The 16,177-nt window shown below is 47.1% G+C and overlaps 2 long non-coding RNA genes across 2 annotated transcripts in view; one reads left to right on the forward strand and one right to left on the reverse strand.

Moving 5' to 3' along the window:
- LOC141975943 (uncharacterized) overlaps window positions 1-16,177 on the forward strand; it is a 204,099-nt gene that overhangs the window by 61,506 nt on the left and 126,416 nt on the right. The gene's annotated exons all lie outside the window — the stretch shown is intronic.
- The window catches only part of LOC141975942 (uncharacterized), a 300,224-nt gene that overhangs the window by 44,091 nt on the left and 239,956 nt on the right, over window positions 1-16,177 (reverse strand). The gene's annotated exons all lie outside the window — the stretch shown is intronic.

Raw genomic sequence — 16,177 nt, forward strand, 5'->3', positions numbered from 1 at the left:
GGTCCAGACATGCCCCCTCCCCCAGATCCAAACACCTAAACTTTGAAGTAGTTCAGATTTAAATCCAAACTTTGTAGTTTTGGGCTTCGCTCTCATTTCTATACAGCTGAAAGGAGGTTTACATAACCACAGCTGGGTAGTTTCTTTTAATAGGATGTCTCTTTCTGTGTTCTGTTGCTTGTTGAAAAATGGTTACCCTAGTCCTGGACAGGTGACCAAAAGGAGTATTCCAAAGCATACACCCATGTCAAATTAGTTTTCTCTTGTTGAGGCCGGGGATGGGAGCTAGTGAGTTGATTCTCCTGTTGTTTGCTCAGCAGTTTGTTCTGTGGCTATGCACATTTATCCATTGTGCAGGCAGAACCTTTCCTTTAGTGTAGCCTGGGCATCTCTGAGCTGTAGTTAGGTACGTTTCTGGATATTGGAGATGTAGTGAATAGGCATTTGCAGAGTGTTGGACAAGGGGGAGGTGAAAAAGGGAAAAGCAATTTCTAAATCACTCTGGGCCAGATTCTACCACCTCACTCATGTTGCTGTCTACCTTACTCCATGATCTGCCCATTGAGTTCACTGGGGCTAATGGGAAAGTGAAGGTATAGCTCCGTGTGAGTAAGAGTGGAAGAAACTGGGTCTAGCTGTGTGGACAAAAATAAAAATAAAAGAAAGCCCTTATCAATGGTGTAGTCTTTCCCTGGCAGATGTTCTGTATCTAGCTGGAACCACAGAGCTATGTTTTTGGTAAGGTGAGGATTATCTCAAGAACAGCTTTTCCCATTGGATTTGGCTCTCCCAGTCCTGTCTGGAAGCAAAACCAAAAACAAAGGCTTGGCTCAGATTTGGGGAGGAGGGAAAGAAAGAAGAATTCCCCTTTGCTCCGCACATCAGTACACAACCCTGCCAAAGCAGAATTGTAGCCTTTTACACACATTTTGCACAGGGTAATGACAACAAGGTGCAGAGCAATGGGGAATCAGACCCAGGAATTCTTTTAGCACTTATTGTGGACTTTTCACAAAACCAGCAGGGGAAAAAAGAGACCCCAGAGAAAGCTCCTCATAAGTTTTGTGCATGTGCAGCCCCCTGATTCCCAGTGAACTGGGGAGGGCTCAGACAATGCCCGTCTGCAATCGAGATCTCCCTGACATGATCATCAGGCACTTCCTTGTTGGCTGGCTGCTCTTTCATGCAGGGGAGACCTGAAGCATCAAATCAGTGAAGCTCTCAGGCAGAGAGAAAGCTGAGCCAGGCTCGGAATATGATTTATGATGCCACTGAGCGTCTGGTTGGGTTTCGTACTGTAATGGCCTCTCGGCAAAGTAGTATCCAATTAGGTGACCCCCTGGGTCCCTCTTCTGATTTTTTTTGAAGGGAAGGGGGTGTCACTTTTCCATTACTCTTTCAGTAGCTGTACCGTCGACGCTGGGTTGAGGGACGCCTTGTGAGAGCAGAAACCTCACAAGGTGTCGTGGGGACCACTTAGGAAGCTCCAGGATCTTGTGGGGGGGTCGGGGCGGGGGGCGCGGATAATTTGTTGTCTGGTAGAGGCGGCTGCGGTAAGTGAAGCCAGAAGGATAAAACGTCAGATATTACAGCGCACAGCTGTTACGTTCCCAGTGGCCGGGTTTGCAGCCTACTTCTCCAGTCTGTGACAAGCAAGGCAGCCCAATTCAATGGGGAGAGGAGAGAGAGAAGGCAGACCCAGCTCGAACTACAGCCATGCTCCTTTGAACCAGAAAACGCATAGGAACATATTGGGTAAGGCTCCAGTGGTTCCCAAACTTGTTCCACCGCTTGTGCAGGGAAAGCCCCTGGCAGGCCGGGCCGGTTTGTTTACCTGCCACGTCCACAGGTTCGGCCGATCGCGGCTCCCAGTGGCCGCGGTTCGCTGCTCCCGGCCAATGGGAGCTGCTGGAAGCGGCGCGGGCTGAGGGACGTACTGGCCGCTGCTTCCAGCAGCTCCCATTGGCCAGGAGTGGTGAACCACGGCCACTGGGAGCCGCGATCGGCCGAACTTGTGGACGCGGCAGGTAAACAAACCGGCCCGGCCCGCCAGGGGCTTTCCCTGCAGAACCGGCGGAACAAGTTTGGGAACCACTGGGGTAAGCCATGAGATGTCAGCAGGGAAGGGGTTAATATAACTACTGTTACTATAATATTACAGTAACGCTTGGTGCCCCAGCTGATCCCCATTGCATTAAGGGCTGGACACACACCTAACGAGAGCTAGTCCCCGCCCCAAAGAACTTACACTCCACCTCAGTCTTGTCTTACTCCGAGAGACTTGCCCAAGGTCCCCCAGGTGGCTCTGTAATGCCAGCAACAGGTCGAACTTGTTGCTCTGTGCTCCTTCCCTTCAGGCAAGAATGGAATGGGAAGGGCGGCCAACCAGCTCTCCCACTCCGGAGGCAGCCTTGCCAGAGCAGCACCCTGTAGAGATGACTGGAAAGCACCATGGCTAGAAGCCATTAGGAGCATGTAGTAATCTTGTATAAGGTGAATTCTCAGCTATAAGGCATGCCCCCGCTCTTAGGCCAGAAGACGGGTCTTCCTTCCAGCGTACTGCAGACACACACGCACACTATACACTATATACTAAAATAGACCATCCATTGGATTTATGCAAACTGTATTGAGCACTTGGGATAATTATTAATTTTCTCCGAATTTCAGCACAACAACTCCACTCTCTCTTACGGTGCAACATGAATCGTATGCTTCACTCTTTGGCCATAACGGTGTAGAATGGCTAACTAACCAAAACTGCAGGCTTCACTCACCCATCCTGACAGGTTCCCCTGTAATTGGCCCATGAAATTCCACAGCTGATCTGTGACTGGAGCAATGCTGCAGTTTCATCTCTCCCTTGCATGATACCTCTTTTGAAATGAGCCCAGGAGTAAAAGGTTCATTTTTCAAGTGCTTCTACCTCCCACCTCTCATTAAACAAAGGGGGGCGAGAGGGGAGAACCCAAGATGATAGACCAAGTGTGCTGATTAATTGAAGAACTCTAAGTAATGCCCTTTATGTTTTACATAATAATATAAAGCTTTATTCAGAGACAACAGCCTCCTACATCAAAGATTCCTCTCTCTCATTCTGAACTTTTGAGCCCTTCTCCATGCAATTAATGCAGAAAGATCTAAATAAAGTTACACAGAGCAGCCTGCCGATAATATCTTGAACTGTGAAGCAGGGCTCGCTCCGCTCTGCAGGCAGAATCACAAAAGCTGCTTTGCTTGATATTCCTTGCCTGCAGGGTCCCATTTCACTATTGTTAGATTGTGTGTGTGTATGTGTAAAAGGAGAAATTGCTTGAGCTGGCACAGTGACTGGAGGTTGCAATGCTCTTTATCCCACAGAGCTGGCGTAGAGGAGAGGTCTGAGAAGGAAGTAGTGTAATTGATTCTGGAATATCAAAGCCACGTCGGGAAAGCTTGCATCAGGCACTGCACAAATACTTTGGGACAGACTCTGATGCCCTTCCTCACGCCAAGTATCATCTTGCTCAGTGAGCCGGCCCTGTGGAAACCTGTGGGATTAATTGCCGAGTAGCGTGCACTGCCATGTGATTAAGGGCAGCAGAATGTAAACCGTGGTTATGAGTTAACAGGCTTTGCCATGGGCCCAATCTATGGGGTAGTGAGTTGCTCTGCTGCTCCAAGAGCATAGCAGGGAACGAATCTCCTGCTTCAAGAGTGATGTGCCCTGTGTCCTCCCTACGCTTGGCACAGAATACATCCCCTGTGCGTCAGCTCACCTGCAGTTCCTGGTGTGTTGGAGGGAAGCCAAGGCTCCTCCCACTCCTGGCTCCTTCCTGCCCACTCTCCACGAGCTGCAGGGGATGGGGAGTCTTTCCACTGACTTCTGCCCCATCTAAGCCCCCTTGTGTATGGGATTTTTGCATGTGTTCTTCATCACAGCTGGTCTTTTTGCAAAAGCCTGAAAATATTTTTTCCTCTGTAGTTTCCACTTGGCAATTAAATGATGACGATTTACCTCCACCCCATTGTTTTCCAATGAAGCATGAACCAGCATGGAGTAGTTAAAGAGGGGAGTCCATGTGGGACGGCACTGTCTAGGAGAGACAATGGGGTGTGAGAGGGTGCTCTCAACGAGGAAGGGAACTTGCAGGCTTAGTAATTGCAGCCTGTGCTGGCCCCATCATGCAGCTGCGACCCCGTGCGTCCTGGTATAGTAGAGAGCAGCCGTAAGCCGAAAAGCAAGAGAAATGGTCTGATCGTCTGAGGACTGATTCTACTGCAATGCAGAGAGGGGTCTGAACCAGAACACCGGGTCTGAGCACGGCTAAATGCTTGGTGAGGCCAAATGTGGTCGGGGGGAGTTTGGATTTGGATCCAAAGCTTTGTTGTGGAGAGATCACCCCCCTCTCTGGGATGTTAAATCTGGCTTCTAAAACCAGGAGTCTGCCACCCACTCACTGTTTTGAGCCTGGGAAAGCCACACACGCTCAGCTAACCCACCTGAGGACATGAGAAAGAGGAGCAGATGCTGCGTCAAAGGAGAACTATGCAGAGGAAGCTAGCTATGATTAAGAACGTCCTCCTTCTCCTTTATAGTTCATACGTGTCTTCGTTTCAGAGAGGCCAGTTAGCCTTCGCTGCACGTCAGATTGTGGCTTTGATGAATAAGGAAGCAGTAAGATTCACTCTGCTGTTCAGGCCTTTGCCCCCATGTATGGTATGTACTACCTAGTGCCTGGGAGTTCCATTCCTTCGTACTGTACAGAGCTTCTATTCCACACCTTACTGCAGGATAAGCTGTACCATTTCTGTTCTTAGATCTCTGCAAAATGCTAATTATGTGCCTGGCCTCTCCAAGATAACAAGGGAAAACCTCCTCTCATTAGCACTGCAGTCTGTGGGTGAAGGAAATCAAATGTTTATTGTAGAAGGAATGCACTTACTGTAAATTCCAACATGTGCTGTGGAAAAATGCCAGCTAAATAGGACTTCAGAAGCTCGGGGTGTTTAAATAATAATGAATACCCACTGCTGTTTATTACAGAGTAGAAATGTAATGAAAGACAAAGCTGCAGTTGCATTTCATCTTTTCTTACAGGACACATTGCATCAGGCCTGCAGTTAAAAAGCTGAAAGAAAAAATCTGAGTAACACAGGAACATGATAGCAGTAACTCTGAGCATTTTATAGAGCACTTGATGAACATTAATTCATTCAGCTTCCCAGTATCCCTGTGAGCTGGGTAACTGTTTTCCTCATTTCACTAAGGAGGAAACTGAGGCACCGAAAGAGGAGGAGACTTTCCCATGGTCACCCATCAGGTCAGTATGAGATCGAGCATTGGCGCTCAGGAGTCCGTATTACACCATGACAACAGCCGAGCTCTGAGAGGATCCCAGGAGGAGAAAAGCCAAGGCCATCTGCAGGTCGAGCTCCCAGTCCACAGGCAGAATTGTGTGGGGAGACCCACTGACAAAAGGAGGAAGTGCTGCAGGTGAAGTTTGAGGAACATTTGCAGAGCTATGTACGACTGCAGGACTGGAACAGCAGGGATGTGGAATAGCTGGGAGGGTTGTCAGAAAATGATTCCGCAAGTCAGAACGAGGACTCGCTGGCCGCACTGAGAGTGGAGAATACTCCTACAAATGCTATCTGCAGTTTGCCAGCTTTAGATAGAACCATAGGGACCAAATTCATGCCTCATGTAATGCCCTTGACTTCAGTGGAATGCAATAGAAATGAATTTGGCCTTAAATGTGTTCCTGAGATGGACACTAAAATTTCCCCAATTTTGTATGCATCTGTCTTTAGGCAAATATCCATCCATTCACATGCAGCGTGCAAGAGATCACTGGACTGTGGTCAGGTTGCTAAAGGTATCAGCACCCATTTAAAGAAACAGGCCTATTAAAGGAGTTAGAATTTGGGGACACTTCTCTGCTTCAGCAGGTTTCTACTGCCTTTTCCTCCTCGTATAATTCAGGACACTTTTTTTCCTCAGACTGAATGCTGCATGGACAGTGCTAGTGTAACCCCACACCTCCTTGGGTGTGGTGTTCAGTCCCATCTAGTGGCACCAAGACCACGCTGAGAGAGAGAAAACGATCTGTTCTACAGCCTTAGCTGATAGGCAGTTGGCTTTTAGCTCCTGTGGAGAAGGCTCATGCGCTGAGCTGCAAAGGTTCCTGGTTTGATCCCGCCTACTGATGACTGGGGTCTGTCGGCATTACACTAGCCTTTTTACCTTCCTAGGGACACGGGTGCTATTCTACAGTTCTTTGCAGGTGCAAATGCCTGGCTCTGGTACACATTGCTGAGAGTCTGAATTTTTATTTGATGCTTTTCTTGTAATGTGTTGTGGAAGCTGAAACAGCTGCCTGCCTCTCTCCAGCAGCCTGAGTGTGGCACAAAGTGGCAACCTAGTCAAAGATTTACAGCCAGCTAGGAGAGGTTCTCCAAGACTTCTGGGTCTCCAGTGGTCACTTGTGGTAGTCCCAATGATCTAATATATTCGGTCCTAATTAGGACTAATTACCACTTAACCCAGAGAAGGGACATACCCAGAGTTCCCAGCAGTTCAATACATTTGCTAGTGAATCATCTCCACTACAGCCAATTAAAAGGCAAGAGCTATAGTCTGCGCTGGCCCCTCTGCAAACTTGCACTGAGTTTGTGTGCTCTAGAAGGAAGGACCTTGTGTAACAGAGCAAGCAAAGTGCTGATGCTCACAGCCTGAGGTCTGTGCCATTTCACTCAAAGCCTCCCTTTCGGGTGCCGTCCTAAAGGAAAGTCTGCTTCACTTGTGATTTTATTTTGATTATTTTTTCCTCCCTTCTGGTTCAGCTTCATCTCCAAATGTCATTCTCGCTCTCTCGTGCTCTCTCTCTCATTTTTCACCTTTGAAGAGACCTTTTCCTTTCCCTCCGCTCCCTTGAGCGGCCTCTTTCCGCGAATGTTTTTTCTGCATATAACACTGACCTTTCCCTCATCTCCCTAGGACAAAGGCAGCTTGGCACTTTCCTAATGGGAATTGGCTCAAAAAGTTCCAGTAATTGCTCCATCCTGAGTGTTTAACTGCAGAGTCTCATTCAGCTTCCACTGCTGCAGATGCCCTTTCCCCTCTCTTTGCTATTCTCCTACGACTTGGACAGGCTGAAAACAGATTGTGAATAAGAGCCCCAATTAACCGTCCTTTGATCAGAACCTCTCTTTCTTTCTTACTGGGCCCGTTCAGTTTATTATTGTTTCCACCCTATTGCTTGGGAATCCTTCAGCCAGAAAACCCCTCCGGTGCAGCAACCTTGGCTTTGCTATTCCTGTTCCTACGCTGAGATGCCCACTGCATGCTAAAAATTGTGAGGGGCTGAGATGCTCCCCACACCATCTTCTTTGCTCTCCCCATGGTGCTTTGCATTCACCCCGATCCAACTTTGAATTTGGGGCAGGAATTGTGTCGTGTGCTTGAACGCCACACGTGCATACAACCTTAACACTTATGTGGCCCCTTCACTGTAGTATTTGAGCACTTCACAATTATGAATGGGTTCATCCTTCGAACGGGATCTGATTAGCAATCCCCTTTTACAAATGGGGAACCAAGGCACCCCAAGGTTAAGTGAGTTGCTAACGGTCACATGAGAAGACCATGGCAATAGCGGGATTTGAACCTGCATCTCCCATGCCCATGCCTTAGCCACATACTCTTTTGTCTTCGTGGCTGTTCCACTGATGCCCTGCCAATGCAGGAGAATGGAGAAATTCACCAGAACTGACCCTTTCTCACAAATAGTTTTGGTTTTGACTAATCAGCATTTTGCGATGGAAAAATACTGCATCAAAAATGTCCTGGCCAGCTCTGCTGAAAACCGTCTCTCCCACAGCCCCAGACGCACAAAACTAGGGACAGACAGCTGAGACTGTCCATTGGCACTCATCTGCCAGGCTAGAATGTAAGGGGAGGGGTGTATTGTGAAACTAGTTGCATCTGCACCACGCAGGCCCTTACAGATCCCAGACATGACCTGGGAGCTTGTGACATATAGAGTGTACAAGGGCTACTCTGCTCTGAGAGGTGCACCATTAGTTATGTGGGGAGCTGCAATCTGTGTCTACCAGTTTCTGAGTGGTCTTTGATTATCGCTCACACCTTGCAATAATCTGAGCTAAGGGATAAATACACCAAGGTGCCGTAGCCAAGAAGAATGGTTGCAAATTCCTGGCCAACCTCAGATAGCTTCTCGACCTCCTTGCTTCTCCTTCCCTCATCTCTCCCCCAGTCAAGCAGCATTACCCACATTATCTAAACTGAGCTTCACCCTAATGCCAGATTGACAGTAGCAGTCCCAAGAGAGTGTCCCTTTTTATTCACTCTATACAAGAGAAAGAGAGAGCGTTGGGCGCCTAACCAGGTTTAAAGGATTTAAACATGTTTGGACAGAGCTGTGTGAATAATATTCATTTGGACTGGCATGTGCACACACTGACTCAGGGAAAATAACATTTTCTCACTGCTGCAATGAGGTTATAGCATCCTGTGGAGACACAGGCTGCCTAGCTTTGAGAAACAAATATTGTTTCTTTGCACATGGGAGCCCACTGTGGATGCAGCCACATCCTTTGCTTCTTATGACTGCCGTACAGCGAACATTCAATGCCCATCTCTTCTCCCCTTTCCGGAGAAGTGGGGCCCAGTTGCTTTGTATTTAGCATTTGACAGAGCTGTACAAGAGGCCTGGGTTGCTTTCTTGCTCTCTGGGTAGATGAACATACGCGCATCTGAACTCAACCATGCACAGCTCTGGCTCCCAAGACCCTAGCAGAAACTCAAGCCCTGTCTATACTGGGGTTTTTTGCACTGAGTTAGCTCCAGCAATGCAACCCCCCACTGTAGATACGGTGCACAGTGTAAGATAGCACTTGGATGGGTGTGACTTACTCCAGTGAGTTGCACCACTTCAAACCCATTTTGCCCTGGTGCTGCATGTCTACATTAGAAGTTTGTGCTGGTGTAGTGACATTCATGTGGACACACCAATGCAAATTCACCATGTCTAGACGAGCCCTTACGTCCACTTATTCAAGAATCAGCTGCTGCTAACCTGCAAAGATGTTTATAACATAGCTGCACCTAACCAACAGCTGTTCTCTCCGGCTCCAGTCCATCAATCACTGCTGACTGTTTGACCTCCTTGGTCAATAATATGAGCTTCACTTTAATTTCTGAGGAGTGCTTTCTTGCCTGTTGGAAGCTGAAAAATACCACTTTGCAAGCACAGGTAGGGCTAATGATAGATGGCAGCCTTGCAGATATGCCAGAGACTTTGACCTAACTGTCACTGAGATACTTCCTGATTAACTAACAGAGAAAACACAATTAAAACTTCCACTCTTCCTAAAGTCTCTTCTGTCTTTTACTTTTTCTCCCCCTCCTGCCCTTTGTTTTAAATTGGCTCCAAATCAAAACACACCTGGTTTGGTGATGTCCTTTCCCTTTGGACCCACCAGTCCTCTTGGAAATCAAGTGAGTCATCCAAAGAGCAAAGGTTTGTTACTCCCATTGCTGAGTCACGCTCTGGATTTCTGATCCTAGCTGGAATGACTCTCAGAGCAGGTCCTGGGAGAAGAACTGAAATTAGATTTCTCTGTCCACTTGGAATGGACCCTCAGGCATCTCACAGAGGGGGCCAGTGGAATCTGAACTGGATTTCTCAGCCCATCTGGAATGGATTCTGGGTAAAGCCAATGGAAGGAAGAAATCTAAACTGGAGTTCTGCAGCAGCCTTAGTTCCCCTGATTTTTTATTTCTTTGCTAAACCTCAATAAAACGACAGCCCAGCAGAAGTCTGCTTCGCACATTTGCTTTGATGTGCAATAACGTAATTACCATAATAGGTTCATCCCTCCCCCCCTCCCGGTGTTGAATCACGTAGCCCATTCATACAAATTGATAAAGCGTGTCTCTGATTAATTCAATTTCCTTTTTTAAAAGACCTAGGAATAGCAGTATTGCTTCAGGTTCAGAAAGAGGCTTTTCTAGCCCCATTTAACAGGTTTATTCACTCTTTTTTCAGATATTCATGATGACATGGCGGGGCCTGAAAGAGGCGTTCCGCAGAAAGATAGCTTCTTTGGGCCTTGGCCTTGCACTCCCTTGTGGGTGCACAGCAGGGAGTTCCAGCTTGTTGCACTTCAGTACGAAGGTGAGGGAAGGCTACACACAGGTGAAATCAGGGTACCTGCTAGGCATGACTCTGCACTGAACACTGCAATCTCAGGAAGGGTTAGATTCTGATCTCGCATGCACCAGTTTCAGTCTGGACTAGGCCTACAGACATCATTAGCCTTATCTAGTAGGTCTGAATCTGGGCTAGCATTAAATCAGGCTGTCCTGAACTCCTTGTCCTGCTGGTCTCTGTTTGTGTTAGCCTGGAGGGCTGAGCATACAAGCCTAACGCTATGCAGGATCAAATCCTTAATGCACAGAAACATTAAGTGAAAAAGGTTGCTGGGTACCACCATCATACTCTGAAAACCCGAGCGGTAAGCAGCATTCTTCAAGTGCCAATCACCAAATGCCTTGGCAGCACTCGGTGTCTCGGGAAGGTGCAGGCTTCCGTCTCCATGAGAAGGGGGACTCATAGCTACGAACCTGGCACATTTCGCATGCAAATGCATTGAATGCTTACCCAGGAACGACCCTTTTATTGGATGTTTTTCTGTAAGTGAGAAGTATTAGACTGACATCCTTGGAAACTGGACTTGTATTTAACTACAGAGCAGGCTCAGCATAGGGAATGGCAGAGAAAACATCCCCCTCCCTGCTAATCTGCCCCATTCCTGACCTTGTGAGATCACCTTTAGTGGCAAGGGAGTACTCACCACCCAAGACCAATAAGATCTTCACCCGTCTGCTTGGATTGCCATTAAGGGCACAGCTTTCTGGGGGGGGGTCTTACAGTCTCACCCCACTGGCCTAAAAGCCAATGCCCATTTTCAGCCGAATGGCCATCACTGGCAGTGGGCAGCCAGGGACCATAGCGACTGTGCAATAAGGGGCTGATTCAAAATGCCTCAGAGCCAAGGGGAAGCTTCCCATTAGCTTCCAAGGACTTTGCGTTAGGCTCTAACAGTGGTTTCTCAAATCTCTTTCGCCGTTCGTGGCAAGAGAGACTCATTGCCATGCTGAGAACGACGCGCTGAGAAAAATGGGGGCAGCCCGCTGCCCTCGAGTGCTAGTCTTCTCTCTCCCAGCCACCTGTTGAGCTTATTAGATTTGTAACCATACATGTGAGTGCGATGGGGCCTTGGGGAATCACTGATGTTTGACAAGGTGACACACATGCCCAGAAAATCTTTACACACTCTCTCTCTCTCTTCCCCCCCTTCTTTCCTTTTTTAAAGTAATCTCTAGCTAATGAAGTCAGTCCTGCTGGGCCATTTTACATGGCTCCTGGAGCTTTTCTGTTGACTCGGTCCTGCTAAGATCCAGTCTCTTACCACGGATTAACTCTGTAGCTCTGACAGCGCAGCTGTGGGAATTGGTGAAGATGCATGCTGCTGTCCAAGGTGGTTTTGGATGGGGCTCCAGGAGACAGGTGGGTGGAGGATGTTTGGCATTGGACCCATCTGAAGATGAGCAAGCTGAGGATTGAATGAGCAGTGATGAAACAAGCAGAACACGTCTCGGGTTGCAAAATGTGCAGGGTTATTTGAGGTTGCCTGAACTTCTCTGTTCTTCCAGTTCCTAGTCAAAAGAGCCCACGTTACCAAAATTACCACCACAGTAAGCGGCACTGACATGAGCAGGACAATGGGAAATTGGAAGGAAGACGTAGGGTAGGCAAGGCCCATATCTCATATGTGGCAGCTGCATCTCAGCTCTGTTCAAACTGATGCCCCTGCCCCAATGACCTGTCTCGATGGTGGTACGGGTGTGGAGAGTTAGAGTGCCTCCCTCATTTGTACGCTTATGGCACTTGCTGAGAAGAGCTAATGTGAGGTTGCTCCTTCTCCCTTCGCTGGCTGGGAGAGGGTTTGCCGCACCTGCCCTGTTTAGGTACTCTGTTCAGGACCAGCTCTGCAGAAGGGGCCATCAAGTCTGTTTGCTGCTTTACCCAGGCTATCATAATGCTGTGTCTCAGCAGGGGACTGTAAATGACTTTATAGTTGTTCCTTCAATTGGACACCCCCTTGGAGCTTATATAATATGAGATGAAACAGCCTGCAGGAGGTTGCAGTCAAGTGGAACTGTGATGGAGGTTTTCCGCCCCCCCCTTCCGCAGAAGAAACACTCCATAAATTTACTCCTCCTCTACATGTCCCCTTCTCTGTTACAATTTCTAGCAGAGCTACACCTGGCAGTGCCAAGGGTGAATTTAGGCATAATCACCAAGCAAACTGAGCTGCCTGAACCCTGTACGGATGAATGAATTTTGCATGCTAGAATTTGGAAATACAGATTTGATAGCAAGCCCTAAAGAGGAATGGGAAAGCAGAATATGTGTTTCAGTTTCTCACTCTATTTCCTACTCCAGCAGGGTTTTCAAGGAAATGCTATTACCAGTAAAGTAGAAATATCATTTCATGTCATTTGGCTTCACGGAGCTCATATAACCATGTGAGTGCTGAAGAGGAGAGGGAGAGGTGTTTGGAAGAGGGCATGGGTGTGGCTTGTGATTGGAGATGCTGAAAGTACAGGAAAGAAAGTGAAATAGCTAGGAGCATGGGGAGGGGAAAAGACGGTTTCAGGTCTTGAGGTTATAAGACAGAGGCCTAGACTGGGAGGAGGGAGCCCAGAAGTGAAAGAGAAGTGGAGGACTGGAGGAAAGAGAGCATTCTGGAGAGGAGAAGCCTGCCGGAAAGAGTGTACGTGTGTGGTGGGGAGAGGAGGCTGGAGTAGAAAAAGGGAAATGGAGTACAGAGACTGCTTTAGAGCTTGGAGGATAGTGATCCAGAGTTGGGATAAGACACTTGGAGAGGAGAAATAGTTGAGAAAAGTGGAGTTTCTAAGGAGTCAGGAAGCCAAGTGTCTGAGAGAGCCCTGGTGTGTTGGAGCATTCTGAGCTATTTAGATCCACTGACTGACTCATTGATTGATTTTAGTTTACCCAAAATCTCCAAGTCTTTGAGGGGGGAAAAATCTCTTTAGAGTTTAAAAGTTTTACCTGTGTTAGAGAAAACCTCTGACTTTTCAGAGACCTTCCTAAAATCTTGAGTGACTGCACTGGGGAAGCAAATGCACAGAAGGCAAAAGCTCCTGCCCACATCCCTGGTCCCCAACCACTAAGAATATACCCTAAAAACAGAGTGGGGAAAAAATTAGAGCTCTGGGCTAGTAACAATAGTAGTGCACCTTCTTTGTGAAAGCTAGTGCCAGAGGCTTTCCTGGGGTGTGTTTCAGGACCTTGGATAGCAGGAAGTCCAGGAATGGTGCAAGAGGAAGCAGACCAATTGCTACAAAGCCTTCTCTGCAGGAAGTTTGGGACAGTTTGTGAGCTCTTTGGGACAGGTACTGTCTCTTTGTTCTGTGTTTGTATAGTGCCTACACCTAGAACCATGGGGTCCTGGTCCATGGCGTAGGGTCCTGGGCACTATTACTGTAACACACACACATAATAAAAATAAAAAGATGAAATTTTGGCTCCATTGAGGTCAATGACAAAACTCTTATTGACTTCAATGGGCCAGGATTTCAGTCCACACGTGTGTGTGTCCATCTGTACATGTATATATTTGTTGACACACTAATCTGTGCACACACAGAGGACAGACAGCTTGTATTCTATTTCTTCCAACCCCTCAGAAAGGAGCATATTAACCGTAACACAGCGAAGATATTTCGCAGCATCGTTTCCAGTTCTAGACAACTCACAGGAAGCTGAGCAGAGGGAAAGCTCTGAATTGCATGTGATCACAGTCATTCTGTTTGCTTTTTTCCATAGCAGATCTGATGATTTAAATTAGGTCTCGATTCGTGTTTAAATTATAGTTTACTGTTCTGTGCCTCGCTCAGAAGTGAATTACCTTAAGCAGAAGTATTAATAACACGGTTATAATTAAGCTTCATTACTGTAGGCAGTTTGCTGAAACAAATTGCTTCTTCATTATTATTATGGCACCTTTGGTAAAAAGACATTTCCCCAGAATGCGACCTTGATGCTTTATATAGCAAAAGCCAAGATATGATAGAGATGTAAGGATGAATTAGCATCTTTTGCCTTCTATATCAAGCTCATTAAAAGGAAAGCAACTCAAGTCAAAACCAAGCAGCTTTGATGGAAATTTTAATCTGTGCAAACTGGATAATGAATAGGTTTGAACTTTTGCTGCCATTTTTATAATGGTGCTGTATTTATATTATGTTAAGAATACAAATAAATAAATAACAGAAGTGGGGGGAATGGAATATTTACAAGAATCCAGCTGGCTCAAGATCCCAAATTGGTTTCAGGGTTGCATTGTAGCTGGAGTTAGGTATGATGGGGTGTTGCTCAGAGCTCTAGACTATCAGGGATGGAGAAGTGGGGGCAGAGGAAAGGGGCATTTTCTGACTACAAAGAATCTATTACACTTAATTCTCTGTTTTATTTAAATCACTTGGCTTGAGTCTGCGTGAGAGTGTCCTGCATGAAGCTGGGAGACAGTGTCAGCCCAATCAGGCTTCAAACAGACTGGTTTGTTTTAGGGTTGGAAAAGGACCATGAGTTGCCCACTCCAACACCCTTACACAAGTGCTGGGGTTCTTCCTCCCAGCTTCTCTGTGCATTAAATACAACCATCTTGGGAAATGTCTCTAGGGATGGGGCCTCCTTGACTTCCAGCAGGAGGCTGCCCCTTGCCTGACTGGCATCATTGCCAGGAATTCTTTCCTGTTTAGTTTAGCATGGTTATAATACTATCGTGCATCCCTTTCATCAAAGGCTCACAACCATTAGGCTTCATAACCCAGATGTCCTTTCCCCTACCCAGTTTCATAGAGTTTAAGGCCAGGTCTTCTAGTCTGACCACCTGTATAGCACAGGTCATTCAATCCACCCAGCTATCCCTTTGCGATGCCCAGTGACCCTAGTAAGACCAAAGCATTTCATTTTTCAGGACACTAAACCACTGTGTGCCACAGGTAGAGAACAGGAGAGACTGAGGTGCCCCCACTGCACAAGACCCCTTCAGCTGCACACGACTGATTAGGTAAGATCCCAGCAGGTGATCCATGCCCCTTGCTGTGGAGGAAGTAAAAAAAAATAAATAAACCCAAGGTCCCTGCCAATCCAACCTGAGGGAAAATTCCTTCCCATCCCCAGATCTGGCCATCATCTTGACCCTGAGCGTGTGGGCACACCAACCAGGCATATAAGAAAGAGGAATGTCTGTACCACCTCAGAGCACTGGTCCACCCTAGCCAGAATCCCATCACCAGTTATGGCCAATCTCTGATGCTTCAGAGGAAGGCCAAAAAAAAAAAAGGCCAATTCTGCAAAAGGGGGGAAAAGTCCTTCCTGACCCCTATAGCCAAGTGGCTAATGCCTGGAACCATGAGATTTTTATAGTCATTGTCTTCTCTAATCACTAGACCACACTCCCTCTTTCTAGCTGTGTTCCCAAACACACCTGAACCATTCCTTCCTTTCCTTATTTTGAGGCCTCTCTGCCGAATGTGCTTGCTTAGATGGTCAGCCTGAGAGCAGTGGGACTGAGCCTGTGCCCAGGAAAGGATAGTCATGACTTCGATTGTAAGTTCTCTGAAGACAGACTACTTTTGTCCTGTCATGCATGTGCAGCCCTAGCACCATGGAGCCCCAAATCCCTGATGGAGGCCCCTCGCTACTACTGCGATAGAAATAATAAAATGAAATATCTGCTCACACGTTTTAAATTAAGCCATTAAAATCAGTGAGTGTTTAATTTCTGCTCTGTAAATACTCAGCAACTGAAAGGAAATAGCTGAAAATAAATAGATATTTAGAGGCAAGGAGGATAAAACTAGATGAGTTTTAAAATAAGACAAATTAAAGGGGCAGGGAAAGAGGCCTGGGAGTGGAAGACTATTCAGTTGGTGGGACTGTATCAGGCCTCAGAAGCTGACACTTTGTAGAACCCACTTACTAGCATGGTGGTCGCAAACCTGGCAGGTTTCCCTCAACTCAGTCCCCTTGAGAAAAAGCCCTGAGAAAACCAAACTGAAAGCGTTTTCCCACAA

This window comes from Natator depressus, chromosome 22, assembly GCF_965152275.1.
Source record: "Natator depressus isolate rNatDep1 chromosome 22, rNatDep2.hap1, whole genome shotgun sequence".
Taxonomy (NCBI): domain Eukaryota; kingdom Metazoa; phylum Chordata; order Testudines; family Cheloniidae; genus Natator; species Natator depressus.